General features: G+C 39.9%; 1 pseudogene; it reads left to right on the top strand.

Annotated features, from left to right (window-relative positions):
* The first annotated feature begins 2,371 nt into the window (after window positions 1-2,371).
* LOC119744890 lies at window positions 2,372-14,433 on the top strand (annotated as a pseudogene).
* Window positions 14,434-15,498: the final 1,065 nt, after the last annotated feature.

The raw sequence follows: 15,498 nt of genomic DNA, 5'->3' as shown, positions 1-15,498 counted from the left end.
AGACAATCACCTTTGCAGTCAATCCTGCTTTATGTATGGCTGGGAGCTCTTAACTGCTGAAAACCGTCACTTGATTGATTTTGACTGAAATGACAACTTGGCACAGAATGTATGTTAGCGTAGGAGGGGTTAGCATATTACAGACACAGTAAAATATTCTGTTCATTAAAGTACTATGCTTTACACAATTGAGGCTGATAAAGATAATGTATTTCATGCATAGTTTAAGAAACATGACTGGATCGATTTAAAGTTACCCATATTTATATGCACATGTAAAAGTCATCTATTTCTAATAACAATAACTATGTTTATACATTTTGACAAATCACGAGCAATTGTGCAAATTATTTGGTCTGTCCCAGATTAATAACAAAAATTTGAATATGGAAAATAATGTAAGGAAGACTGAATCGTCCTAACGACACTAAATCGCTCCAACCAGGCCAAGGTCAGCCTAGTTCTCGCCGGGACATCGATGCTCGGTTAAAGGCCAATGCCGACGGTATCCAGAAGTTATCTGCTTCTGAAGATGCCTTGCGCGATACTCTGGCATCAGTGGTTCATTCTCAAGACTTGTTTCCCGGCCGGACGTGCAAACTTGCGAAGCACGTCGGCAGTGCTGGATGGAGCTCCGCCGCTCTCCGAAGCAAGAATGGTTAAGTGCCTAGCTTAAGGGCACAAGTGTCCACCGACAGGCTCAAACCCACGCCACTGTTGCCTCTGAAACACCAGAACATGAGTCCGGTGCTCTTAACCGCTAGGCCATGACACTCCACTAGGCCATGACACATCAACGTACAATCAGAACACGGAGCTGGCTGTGCTGATTTATTGAGCGTAACAAAAATCGTCCCGAATAGCTGCGAGGAACCAAGGGCGGATCCAGAACACAATTTTTTGGGGGGGCCAAAAAAAATTTTTGGATTCTAGATGCTCTGTGGTGCGATCTGAGGCAATTTCTGACCACTTTAACCAATGTTTTTTGAGGAAAAGATGGTGGTGTACTCATTGCCTGCCTTTATTGCGATGTCACATAAAAAAATAAAAAAATTGGTTTCGTTTTTTTTGGGGGGGGGGGGCCATGGCCCCCTTTGGCCCACCCCCGGATCCGCCCTTGCGACGAACACGTGCTATATGAAAGAGTAGGGAAAAAATGTTGCAACCTGGCGCCACTTCTGCGATTGTGTACAAAGTCTATGGAGAGTCAAGAAAATTTTCGAAGTATTTCCTAACAAAATTTGAAATGTTTCTCAGTCCCAGATTCATGTCTTATCATCCATTTTGCAATGAATGGCCTTCATTGAGATGATATATTGTTGATGTACCCTAACGTGGCGCGGCCCCTAACGTGGTGCACTTTTATTTTTCGCCTGTAGCGCCTAGCTAGAGCAAAAGTTTTAACTGAAATTTCACAGAAAGTGAAATTTCATCAAGTTCTAAACACTCCCGTTCATAAATCGTGAGTTTATTTACCCGTTACAAAGTTAAAAGAAAAAATCATTTTGGCGTGATTTTCCGATTTTATTTTCAAGTGCAAAGTGAACCCTTTGAAAATGCCCCGAAAAATAAGAAAATAATTTTCTGACAAACATCTGGCTGGGTTTGTAAGTAAAGATAATAATGATTTATCAGAATTTATCAAGTTTACAGAAATTCTTAAATGTTAATTTGGAATTTTCTGAGATTTATTCAAGTGCGCCACGTTAGGGAACACTCCGCCAATTTGTGCCCAATTTCCGGACGCGACCGTTTTTGCATTTCGGATTAAATTTTATGAAACCGAAATTGTTCACAGAGGTTAAAACGCAAGCATTAAAAAGGTAAAAGTACCAGCATTTCACTGCATGAATTTGAGGTTTATCAACAAAGAGGTTTGGCAACACTACACGAGGAAAGTTGGGTAAGCCTCAAAGTGCGCCACGTTAGGGAACACGACTATACATGTATGAAGAAAAAAGTGGCGTCAGGTTGCAACATTTTTTCCAAGAGTAGTATGCACACTGAAAATCACACAACCCAAGGTTAGAGTTACATAAAATTACAATGGACGAGTTGGCAAACGGTTGAGTTGACTTAACAGTGAAGTCGAGTTGGTCAACAGACGAGTTGGTACAATGGTCAAGTTGGTAAACGGTCAAGTTGGTTCGAGTCGAGTTGACTGTAATCCGACCGGACCGTCATGACCGTCGCGACGGTCATGTCGCTCAGTGAAAATCAGATTTCCCCAAATGAGTTTTCCCCAAATTGCATTGGATGTGGAAAAATGGAATAATGACACGATGGTCTTGGCGAAAGGCTACGCTGCGCCATCGCCAAGCTGAAGTAAACAGAAAGCAAATGCACCACGTGAGCGCAAAATCAGGCACGTGACTTGCCTGTGTGTGGTCACATGATTGAATGATGACACGGAAACAAACATGAGAAAACATTAAATTGACGCGCGCCGCGCCAATACGGTGACGTTTTGAGGAGGCTAGTTGTTTTCGATAAGTGTCTTTATTTGAATTCAAAACAGAGTCAGCAATGATGGAAATCTCCGGGTTTCAGGTTTTAGTTGTTTGTGTTTGTCTTGTTGCGAGGATTAATGGTCAGGTGAAGCCACAACCGGAACAAGTTCATCTTTCTGCCACAGGTAGGATTAGCCCGACTGCGTCTGGCCTTACAGTACTATCGCAAGCTCTGTAGTACGGAGCTTGCGATAGTACTGTACGGCCAGACGCAGTCGGGCTAAGGTAGGATCAGGTTTAATACTTCTAAGTTCTAACTTCTAGGATTCTAGAACATGTAGAACTAGTGTCAGGTCAACTCGACCGTTTGCCAACTCGACCGTTGAACCAAATTGACCATTGTGCGTTCAACCATACGGGTTCATCTGGAAAAGTCAACTGGTCCATTGTCAAACTCGTCCGATATCCAACTCGACCGTTGTGCGTTCAACTGGAAAAGTCAACTCGTCCGTTGTGTCCACCTAGATAAGTAGAAGTAGGCAAGTACGCACGAGCATGAGTGAAAACAATATGGCGGTGCTGAATCATCACACGCAGGCTTCGCCGGCCGGCCGCCGGCATCTGTATCTGTATCTGTATGGTTACGTTGCAGAAACCTATTCAGGCATTATCGCAACGGAGTATAGGTACTCAACGCACTGGGAGTATGTCTATTATTTTTATTAGATGAATGAAGTACATGAGAAAATAATATGAGACCCATTATGTAGCACCGTCCTAGTTATGTAGCACCTTATTATAAGGGTTTACAAGGTGCTGCGGCCACGGCCAGGACACCGGGGCAAACCCCTTCTCTTAGCGACAAGTGTTACTGGGTTCTTTAACGTGCATTACACAACACACAGGACCTACGGATTTACGTCCCATCCGAAGGACGAAGCAAGATTGGTTAAGTGCCTAGCTTAACTGCACAAGTGTCCACCGACAGGCACAAACCCATGTCACTGTTGCCTCTGAAACACCAGAACATGAGTCCGGTCACTCCGGTGCTCTTAACCGCAAGGCCATGACACTCCACTAGGCCATGACAAGTCAACGTACAATCAGAACACGGAGCTGGCTGTGCTGATTTATTGAGCGGAACAAAAATTGTCCCGAATAGCTGCGACAAATGCGTGCTATATGAAAGAGTAGGGAGAAAATGTTGCAACCTGGCGCCACTTCTGCGATTGTGTACAAAGTCTATGGAGAGTCAAGAAAATTTTCTCAGTATTTCCTAACAAAATTTGAAATGTTTCTCAGTTCCAGATTCATGTCTTATCATCAATTTTGCAATGAACGGCCTTCATTGAGATGATATACATGTATGAAGAAAAAAGTGGTGTCAGTTTGCAACATTTTTTCCAATAGTAGTATGCACACTGAAAATCACACAACCCAAAGTTAGAGTTACATAAAATAACAATGGACGAGTTGGCAAACGGTCGAGTTGGCAAATGGTCAAGTTGGCAAACGGTCGAGTTGACTTGACACTAGTAGACTAGTCTGGTTGCAGTGTTACACAATAAGTCTCGCAGTTGTACAAAATTTTCTCGTTTCGCCTCTGTACCCCGACCTTTAAAAATGCTTTGCGGAAAGGTGCGGAAAGATTTTAATATTTCTTTTTATACCACTGTTTAATAAAAGTCTGAACTTACTTGTGTACTTTTTTTCTCCAATAATCGAACCGGCAAAAAGCAATTCGAATATTCAGTTGGTGATCGAATATTCAGCATATTCAGGACAGCCCTATCATACTGAACCTGTTGGTGTCAATGCTCATGGGTGGGTCAAAAAAGGGCCTGAATAATTTAGTATCACATGCCTAGAGTGTGTGTGTCATTTTGGAGAGTATAATTCACGACAGACTATAAAAAAAAAAAACCTCTGTTATATTCCCTGCAGGCCATGTGACGGAAATGATTGTCACCTGGAGTACTTTTGAAGATGCTCCATCAATGGTCCAGTTTGGGACGACAAAACCTGATCAGAACGCCACAGGATCCAGCACTAAGTTTGTGGACGGCGGGTTTTTTAACGTGTGGAGCTCATCCATCGAGTCAAACTGACGGGCCTGACACCGGGTACAAAGTATGGTAAGAATAACAAAATCTCATCAAAACCTTGTCTTGTCTCCAACTTCATCAGCTACTGGAGATTTGTAGGCCCTAATTTGGTGGATTCTGGCTCCATGGTCTGCCCAGGAACATTATGTCCTATAATATCAGGCCAAAGTTTAAAGTATTTGCATGTGGTTTTCTTATTGATTCAGAAGCTAAGATCTTAAGCTGAGGTCTTGTGGTATGCATGCTGTGTTTGTATCCCCCCCCCCCCATCACTTAAACCACCAGCACTATCGAGGTCAAGTTTTGCAAAAGGTGCATCAGCAAAAAAGGAAATCATTGTCGATCATCAGTGGTTCCCCCTGCACCGTTTTCTTCCAAGACTCAGTCACAGTGTTCTGAGCCACAGCCCCTATGCTCCATAGTCCCCTGTCCAAAAAAAATTAATCAGAACGGAAATTTGCCCAGTTTGACAACTGTAAAACAAAATTGAAAAGGAACTTAATTGTATTTTGTTTCCCCATGAAGTCTATCGTTGTGGGAGTGACGAAGGCTGGAGTCCGCTATTTTTCTTCAGTGCGCTCCAGGACGGGACTGACTGGACCCCTCGCCTCGCCCTGTACGGTGACATGGGCAACGAGAATGCTCAGTCATTAGGTCGCTTGCAAGTAGCCGCGCAGGGAGGAGAATACGATGCTATCTTACACGTCGGTGAGTTTCATTTTATGGACACACCCACGAATAGGATCCTTCCTGTTATAACAGGATTCAAATGCTGACAAGTGAAATGTAAAATTGTAGAATCCAGCTGTAATCTCTCATCACTTTTCAATTTATTCTAGACCTTAAAGAGGTTGTGGAATGCTCGAAGACATTTCCGTCATTTTTCGGGTATATGTAGCCTAAGGTGTGATGAAATAAAAACGACTATTGTGTCTGTCATGAAATGAGTACAAAAAGTACTTTTGAGAGCTGTTTTTCAGGTCCTGTTTCGACCCGAACATGCAATTTGTGTAAAAGTCGTCGTTGGGGGCAGCAAACAAAACATAGTAAATCGTGACGAAATAAACAGGACTCGTTTATACTACGCTGCATCAGGAGTCCTGTTTATTACGTCACGATTTACTGTGTTTTGTTTGCTGTCCCCAACGACGACTTTTACACAAATTGCACGTTTGGGTCGAAACAGGACCTGAAAAACAGCTCTCAAAAGTACCTTTTGTACTCATTTCAAGACAGACACAATAGTTGTTTTTATTTTACCACACCTTAGGCAGTGAGTTACTTATACCCGAAAAATGACGGAAATGTCTTCGAACATTCCACAACCTCTTTAAACATGTACTTCTCGTGCTCTTCAACAAATAGTCAGATTGGTGCACAATATGATGGAATTGTTCATTTGATGATAAAAGCATGAAATTCAGCACACAGTCAGAATATGTCATGGGAAAGATATTTGGCTATAGGGCCATCGCAGATTTGCCCTTTGAAAAAAAAATAGAATAACATGCAATGGCCGCCATTTTGAAACTTTTGAAAATTTCTTGTTATTCTATGAATTTTTTTTCAAAGGATAAATCTGCGATGGCTCTATAGCCAAATATCTTTCCCATGACATACTCTGACTTTGTGCCAAATTTCATGCCTTTCTCGTCAAACTGAACAATCACTAATCTGCTGTACTGAAATTCAATATTTCCTCTTGTCAAATTTTAGGGGATTTTGCCTATGACCTTGACAGCGCCAACGGTATGGTTGGGGATGAGTTTATGCGCCAAATTGAGTCTGTTGCAGCCTATGTGCCATACATGACGGTAGTTGGAAACCATGAATATGCAAAGTAAGTGCAACTAATTTCTGTATAGACCCTGTGCACAAGTACCCCCTCAATGGTGACAATTGAAGGAGAAACTGAAGGACGCCTCAGCTCTATTAACACTATGTGTGCACATTAGGGTGCATTCCTTAAAGAAAAGGCATGTGGTTTGCGCATATTCATATCAACATGGTTGTGTGTATTCTCGGCACATACTTGTGTGTATTCTCGGCACATACTTGAACATACACTCTTGTTTTACTATACTCCCGAGGACAATGCTTTGTGTTTCCCTTTGTCCCTGTAATATAACACTCTCCCATAGATTAAGCACACGAACCTGTTATAGAGGACCGTTTTGAACAAAGGACCCAACGCCCGAGGACTGAAAGGATATGTTGTTCTCCCTTTGTGTGTCGGTCCTCGGGGGTTATGTAGAACACGTACTAGTGTGCACATGCACTTTGACGTTAGCAAGTGACTGTAGTCAGAGGGTGAGCCATCCGCTGTGACTGAGTCCACAGTGAGTTGCTAAAGAAAGCTTTTGATCCAACATTTGTTTACATTATTGGAAGAACAAATCAATTAAGTTGGTCGTTGGATGCTTGGACAAAGAGTGTTGACACTCAGGCCCATTTACACAAATGGAACCCCTAATTAGTGTCAACAATAAGCTGTAGATTTAATTTTATTTGGAGTACACTTAATGTAAGACTTGCAAGATACGGTAATTGATCTGATTTGGAATGATTTGAATTACATTACAGTTGTGACTGTTAAATTGTTTAAATGTGTATGATCGATTGTTACTATCAAAGTTAGGCCCGTTCTGGACGCCGCGCTACTGCCGGGCCAAACTTTTTTAGAAAGTCATATTTATTGAGTTTGGCACAGCAGTAGCACGGCGTGTAGAACGGGTCTTAGAAAGCTAAATATCATGAAACCCACTGATGTGTCGTTTCTTTTGTTTGTTTATGCTTTCTGTGGTCCTTACAGTAATTTTTCCCACTACAAGAATCGGTTTACAATGCCATCCTATGACAGCAACCAGAATCTGTGGTATAGGTAAGCCTTGCTATATTTAACTACCTTTCCTCTGCAGGGTGCGTCAAAATAAAGGTAATCCAAAGTAATGGGTTAATATGTAAAAGTTATAAACTTGAACACGTCAAAGTGGCTCCATCTTAAAGGGGAGTTCATTAGCTTTTTATTGATATCTTAATTGCATCTCTTCAGTATGGATGACAGAGCACTATTGATTTCAAAACAAAGGCCAATAAACCCCTGTTTCCAAGTTTGCTGAATAAGTGGTGAGTTAAGCTATCGGATGAATGCGCTGTCGCTGTGAACAGTGCGTTAAAAGGGGGTATGTCAGAGATGTTGGTGCTTATTGGTACATCATGTTGTCCTTAAATAATTAATCATGCCAAAGATTTTGTTTTTCATCACAAACTAGCAATCCAATTTCAAAAATCTTTTAACAGCTTGCAGTGGGCATAGCCAAAGCCATGCCAAGTTGGGCAACGCCCAAGCTATGTTTGAGTACATTTTTGCCGTAGGTAGTTATTATTCTAATGAGTAAACATAACATCTTTCAAATGAAACATGATGTTCCATTTATACTCGAACACTTTCAAGATGTCTCCCCCCCCCCTCCCCCATTCAACAAATAATCCACTGTGGCTGCAAAACAGTTTTGGACTGCTCAATTCACAGCTGACAGCTTAACTCACCACTTACTCAGCAAACTTGGAAACAGGTGTTTATTGGCCTTTAATTTGAAATCAATGGTGCTCCGTCATCCGTGACTGAAGAGATGCAAATAAGATATCAGTGAAAAGCTAACGACCTACCCTTTAAGATGGAGCCACTTTAACAGTGTTCAAGTTCATAACTTTTACATATTAACCCATTACTTTTGGATGACCTTTATTTTGATACACCCTGTATAAGTGAGTTTTCAGTCTGTTTTGTGTTTACCCGGTTTGTTAGTGTGACGTCAGTTCAGTTTAAACCACGCCCACTGGCCATTAAGTAGCATTGGAACCATTGGAACCGGAGGTTAACGCAACTTGAGTGTTATCCAATTGGCGCTAGTAATCAGTGGTGCGCGCGCATGTCTAACGTTTTTACTAACGAACCGGATAGCATACTAAGGTTCATAATTTATATATGTACGACCAGTGGTTGCTAAGATTTGTAGCACTGATGTAACAGGGTCCCACTTTTTAGGGGGTACCACAGTGGAAATACCGGTACCATCTTCTCTGTGGGAATTGAAATTAAAATTTCCAGCAGTACACTTCCACATTTTGAAGCATCAAAATATCCCCTTCCTAATTATCCTTTGACAGTTTAAAACACCACCAAAGTTTGATCTAGAGAACTTAGAGAATAATCTGGTAAAAAGGGTACAAAAAATGTGAATACTGTGCTTGGGTCAAATAACACTCAACAATAATTGGTGGCTTTTCTGATAGAATGTATCAGATTTAGATGTGCAAATTGGGCATATATTATATCCTGCATATGGAATTGGAGGGGGGGGGGGTTTAAATGGGAAAGACCGATTGCTATGCGCGACTTTTAAATAAAAACACCCTAAGATTATAATTAACTAATTATTTATGCATACATCCTCTTCTGTCTTCCAGCTGGAATATTGGACCTGTTCATTTTGTGATATTTTCAACGGAGGTGTATTTCTACACAAAGGATTCAATGCAGACAAAAGTCAACCAGTTGAAGTGGCTTGAAGAAGATCTCAAGGTATATGATACTGCAACTGTTAGCCATAAGTGAAAAAAAAATGCTTGCAAAATTTAAAACTGATAACAATAGATAAACGGGATATTACCTGGAGTCATGCTTGGTTTATTACAAATCTTAGAAGTCATTTTTTGTGGCCAAAAAACTGGTTTCCAAATGTTGTTTTAAGAGTTTATAATTGATTTATACATTTTAACCGTGCTACACACACATACAGTTGTCCTTTCAGTCAAAATTAATCAAGTGACTGTTTTCAACAGTTAAGAGCTCCCAGCCTACATAAAGCAGGATTGACTGGCTGTGACTGCTTATGTAACTTGATACAGTTTTGCTTTGGCTGTGGGTAATTGATGAGCAAGCTGTGCCACAACTTGCCTGCTTAGTCTGTTCATGGTCTGTTGACTGAGTTTGACTAATCATGGTGCTTCCTTGACATTATGATCTGACTGCTGGTGACTAAACTGTGTTAAAAGCATAGCAGGGGAAGTGGATGGAAATTTTGACTGTTCGTGACTGTTTAAATAGTAGGAGGGTTATTGAGCATTTCAAAAATCCTAAAAAGATGATACATTTTTATCTTGTTCAGGCCCCTGCAGACATGCTTAGGCAAATCTACTTTTGAAAAATGGAATTGCGAGTTGAGATTTGAGTAACTCAGTACGTGAGTCTCAGTCTGAGCCATTGTAAATACTACTCAAATTTAGATCATTGAGACTGGGACATTCGTACGTTTGTGCAGTGATTATCTGTGCGATGTTTTCTTATAGGAAGCCAATGATCCAAAGAACAGAGCAGAGCACCCGTGGATCATAACCCTTGGACATCGGCCTATGTATTGCACGGACACAGATGGCGATGACTGTACCAAACAGGGTAGCATTGTAAGTACACTTCGGAATCTATACAGAGATGGAACTTTTCTGATTTTAATCGGAAATCCAGCTTTTTCAAATTTACTTCCAAATTTCCGATTTTTCCCTGCAAAATCAGATTTTAAAAATTTTAAAACAAATTTGATGAAAACTGCACCGCCACATCTGTACTGCGAGCGCAATTTAAATCTTTTCTACCAGTCGTCAGTGAACAGATATTGTGGTAGACGCACCCAAGTAAGCCCGGATTGGAGTTTACTTTTGCCTTCAACTGTCTGGATTCTTAAAATATAGGTATGCAATTTGGCCATGAACTGATATCCTAGCTCTCGTATGTCAGTAAACTCCTGTTAAACTGAGTGGTATATCCTTTTTGTCTTTTCACTAGGTGCGAGCAGCTTTGGAGGATTTATTCTATAAGTACGGTAAGTAGCTCACATAGAATTAAAATTTGAATATCCCGGTCACAGTTTGATTTTTTTTAATCTAAGTTTTTGATAATTGTACCCCCTATTGCCAGTAATAAGCCGAACAGAATTTGTGTTAAACTCCAGCAAAACTTGCGGTGGTTAATTGCAATGGAAAAAGTGTTGTTAGTTATTACCTCTGCCAAAGAGGTTATGTTTTCATCGGCGTTGGTTTGTTGGTTTGTCTGTTAACAAGATAACTCAAAAAAGTTATGGACGGATTTTCATGAAAATTTGTTGGGGTTGTCCTTGGTACAAGTACAAATGGATTATATTTTGGAAGTGATCTGGATTGTGTCTTTGTGCAGGATTTTTTTCAAGGATTTTTCACCCATCATATGGAAACTTCCACCCTGTGTGACCAGTTTCGTGTGCGTGGCACCCATTGACCCTGTATGCCTTATCACCCACCTAATCTTACCACACAGGTCAATGGACTAGACCATTATATACAATGGGGGAGTGAAAAAGTAGACCAACACAGGCATATACATGTAAACTACAAAAGGATATGTTTTAGAAACCACATTTGTGCATTGGTACTGTGTGTAATGGCAGGAAATTGTTTAGCCTTGGCGGAGGTGTGCACATTCTCTGAGTGCTTTCTAGTTGAATGAGTATTCCTGTTTATTTTCAACAGGTGTTGATATGGAGATCTGGGCCCACGAGCACAACTATGAGAGACTGTGGCCAGTCTATCGAGAAAAGGTACGGAAGCTTAGAGTTGCCAAAAATGCATTTCAATTTCAGAGTTATTCAAACAAATTTTGAAGGGGTACCTTGCTACTGATATTATTCTGCGGGATACCAGTTTTGGAGTGCAGGATACCAGTTTCGGAGTTTGAGTAATTGAACAATTTATGGCCAACATGGCCAACAGCTTTTGTGTCAACTTTTTGTATATAATTGAAATGACAAGAGAAGCACACGTATTTAATGTTTCTGTTTCTTTTGTTAGGTTTACAATGGCAGTAAAGATGCACCATACACAAATCCAAAGGCACCTGTGCACATCATCACTGGTTCGGCGGTAAGTGATTTTTTTGGGGGGGGGGAAGGGGGTGTGTTTGGTGGGGGGCTGTTTTGGCTGATGAATTGCTAGATTTGTTTACGTTCTCTCCTGGCAAATAATTCTACCTACCCAATTTCTTCACTCAAAATGTGCACCAAATTTTAAACCAGACATTTAATTTCTTGCATTTTCAAAACAACAAAAAAGAGTTTATGCTACAAAATTGTAATGAGGAAATAGAAAAATAATTACTTAATATGAAGTAAAATTTAATAGATGACATCCTGCCTGAGCATTGGCATTTATTAGGAATCTTTTTAAGTATAGATTAGGCATTTATCAGGCAACAATAAATTTTTCAGTGTCTTGTATTTTTTCTGTTTAAATAACAGGGATGCAAAGAGCGTCGTAGTCCCTTTTTTTCGCCCAAGCCGTGGGACGCTTTCCGCTCCAATGACTACGGATTCACATTGATGCAGGTGATCAACAAGACTCACCTAGCTTGGCAGCAAATCTCCGATGATAAGGTAGATTCCAGAGGTTTTTCCCTTTTCAATCCTTGGGGTTTTTCAAAACCCAGTTTCAATTCCCTGGTTCTTTAGCTCAAGAATAATGTGGAAGCCTTCTTGTTCACATTAAATGGACATACTCGAATATTTGGCTTGTTTTTGCGTCGGCTTTGTTTTGTGGGATTTGATGTTTTGGAAGCAAAATATGGATTCATAATCTCTTACCTGCTTATAGGATCATTTGCATTTATCCTAAAAGTAATCCACCAAATTATTATCAAAAAGCTTACTTGGATTAAAGATTGTACTCATCATCATTATCATCATCATCATCATTATCATGTCTCCCGCCCGAAAGGTGTGGAGGTCACACGTATAATGTGGTTGCGTCAGAGATCTATGTTCTGGGTGGCAATTGTCGCTGTCTGGTGGCAACTTGTCCTATCTGGTTGAAACCTGGTGGGATTCTAACCAGGGGCACCAGATTTTTAAGTACTGCTTTGTACATCATGTAAACCTGCATCTTCACTTGCTTCTTACTGTATTTGTTGTTGTTTTTTATCATGCAGCACGGGGAAGTGATCGACAAAGTGATGCTTATCAAAGACAAACATGGACCAGAAGCCTGGTTGTAATCTTGGCAGAGGACAATCACAAAGGAGCGGCTGTAATTAAGGAAACGGAAAATATTTTACTATTGGAAGGCCTCGCAGAATTTTTCAAAATGTAGTTGCCCTTCGGGCAGAAGTGCTTGAAATCTGGTTGCCCGAATTTCATTTTCAGTTGCCAAATAAAGAACTTTAAATATTGCCCGAAACTGAAGGCCAAATCCTAATAATGTACATGGCTGCTTTACCTGAAGTGGCTCAGGGCTTGCAAAATTGGCCGTCCGACGTCCCGGGACAACCAACATGTTTTGTACTTGGCTGCTGCGCTATCGCCATTTTGCAAGGGTGCGTGGCCGGCAGTGGCTGACCGTGGCTGCGTGCGTGTGTACGGTACCCGTGCTCTGTGCGTCGCGCTGTGTCAAGTTCCGCCTCATTTTGCCAGAACACCTTACATATACCAAAGTCTCTATGAAATAGCTCAAAGGAATCCCTTTGTAATTACATTTTAGTGACAAAGTTAATTAAATATATAATTGAATGTGCTTTTTTTTGCCATAGCTGCACAACAGTGCTACAACAAAGATTGTGCTTACTGAAGATTTTATGAGGCTATATAAATCACAAAAACATGTCTTTGTTAATTGTTTTTAAAAATCACAATTGTTTCTTGTTACAAAGCACACAGAAATTGCTAGTGTGTTCAATAAATGTATTATTTTTGTGCAATTAATATACAATTTTTTTTTTTTTTAATATCATACAAAAGGATTGTTTGAAATATATATATGTATATATCGGTCTCTTTTAAACTTCACTTTCTAATATTACGAATTCCTGCAGTTCAGAGTTTCGTGCACATCTGAACATGCTCAAAAATGTGTTATATTGCATCAAAAATTGCTGTAAATTGAAATGCCTGAATGCTATGCACCGTTAACATGACAGTAAACAGTTAAAAGTGTGGTTAGATACAAAACTTGGTTCCTCTCGAATGTGTGGTTAACAAGTTTCACAACTTGAACTACGGGGGATCATTTGTAATTGCAAGTACCCAGAAAAGGACCTTACGATTTCATGACTAAAACCTTGCTCAAGTGAAGACACGATTGGTATCAAACACCTGTGAAATTGTTCCACTTGAAATGGTATCATTAGGAAGAAAACTAACATTGAAGGTGGTTTCAAAATAAGGCGCCGATAGGCACGCTTTTTTATGAGTGTAAGCAACAAAATTCAGTTACGAAAACCAAAATACATGATGTACTGTGCACGCATATTCTGTTTTCTCAAAACAGTTAGTGCTCATTGAGCTGAATGTTCAACAGGTTTTAAAGATTGTTAGCGAATTTGTTGTGCCAAACAAAAAAATATTGCATAAAAAGCAAACGATCCTTTGTTCTTTTAACAATCATTAATAACTAATGTACCAGACCCATTTTGTTAAACTTAGTTGGGTTTTTTTAAGTTGTAACAAAAAGATATTCTAAGGTAGTCATATATTTTGCTTTTCTCCAATGATAAAGTAACAACAGGGTATAAATGTTAAAACAACATTGCATATAAGCAATAGACGAGACTATGAATTTTATCTGAATAATTAGATCTACCAAAAAGTATAAGGGAATAGGTATCTTATATATTCATAACAGAAAGACATCTTGTAAGACACATTTTCAAATTATGAATGTACCGGTATATATGTACTTCTTTGGTTAAATTTTGGAAAAAAAAGTGACGTGGGGTTATCAATTATGATAACAAAGATGCAATAAAATAGGTACTCTGTGTATAAAGCATTAAACAATACATAAGTTAGTGTTACATATATTTCAACCCTCCTATTGTTTAAACAGTCGCAGACAGTCAAAAATGCCATCCTCTTCCCTGCCATGCCATTTACACAGGCTAGTCACCAACAGTCAGATCATATTGCAAGCAAGCACTCTGACTAGTCAAATTCATTCAACAGACAAAAACAGGCAATCCTAGACTGTCACCTACAGTCAGACAATCACAGATACAGTCGATCCTGCTTTATGTACATGTAGGCTGGTAGCTCTTAATTGTTGAAAACAGTCACTTGATTGATTTTGACTGCAAGGCCAACTTGGCACAATGTATGTTTGCGTAGAAGGGGTTAGCAAATTACAAACACATTCAAATATTCTGTCCATTAAAATACTGTGCTTTACACAGTTTAGGCTGATCATGTATTTCATGCAAGAAACCTGACTGGATTGAGTTATCCTCGGTGAATTTTCTTAGATTTAAAAAGAAAAATAGTTCACCATTTAGCCCACTCATTTAGTTTGTTTTAATTTTTTTTTTAATAATAATTTTATTAATAATAATCTATTTTGACATAAGCACGAAAATTGTGCAAACGATTTGGTCTGTCCCAGATTAAAATAACTACAATATTTGAATATAAAAATACTATAAGGAAGACAAATGTCCATTTCGCCGGGACAACTGGTGCCGACGGTATCCCAGAACACTGTTATCGGCTTCTGCCTGGTTCATTCCCGTGACTTCCGGACGCGCAAAGCACGCCGGCGACCCCAGCAACTCCGCTGGTGCCAACCCAGTTTGAAGTCTCGGGCTCATTGGAAGAGCTACACTCAACCAAAAAAGAAAGTCCCCCTTCCAATACTTTTTGTCTAACTCAAAAACTACTGAGCACCTCTAGCTCAAATAACGACTAATCAGTACAGAAATTCCTTAGCAATCCAGCCATACTCTCTATTTGGCCCAAAACAGTGATAGTGTGTACAAACTTATGCAATTTTATAATGATACCGCAAACAGTTGCACTTTTGTACACTCACCTTGCACGTATACAAAAGTGCAACTTTTTTCGGCACCATTTAAAAATTGCATAATTGTGTAC

Source organism: Patiria miniata, unplaced genomic scaffold (assembly GCF_015706575.1).
Source record: "Patiria miniata isolate m_02_andy unplaced genomic scaffold, ASM1570657v1 HiC_scaffold_7, whole genome shotgun sequence".
NCBI classification, from domain to species: domain Eukaryota; kingdom Metazoa; phylum Echinodermata; class Asteroidea; order Valvatida; family Asterinidae; genus Patiria; species Patiria miniata.
Note: the sequence above shows the minus strand (reverse complement) of the source record. Positions and strands in the feature narration are given on the sequence as shown.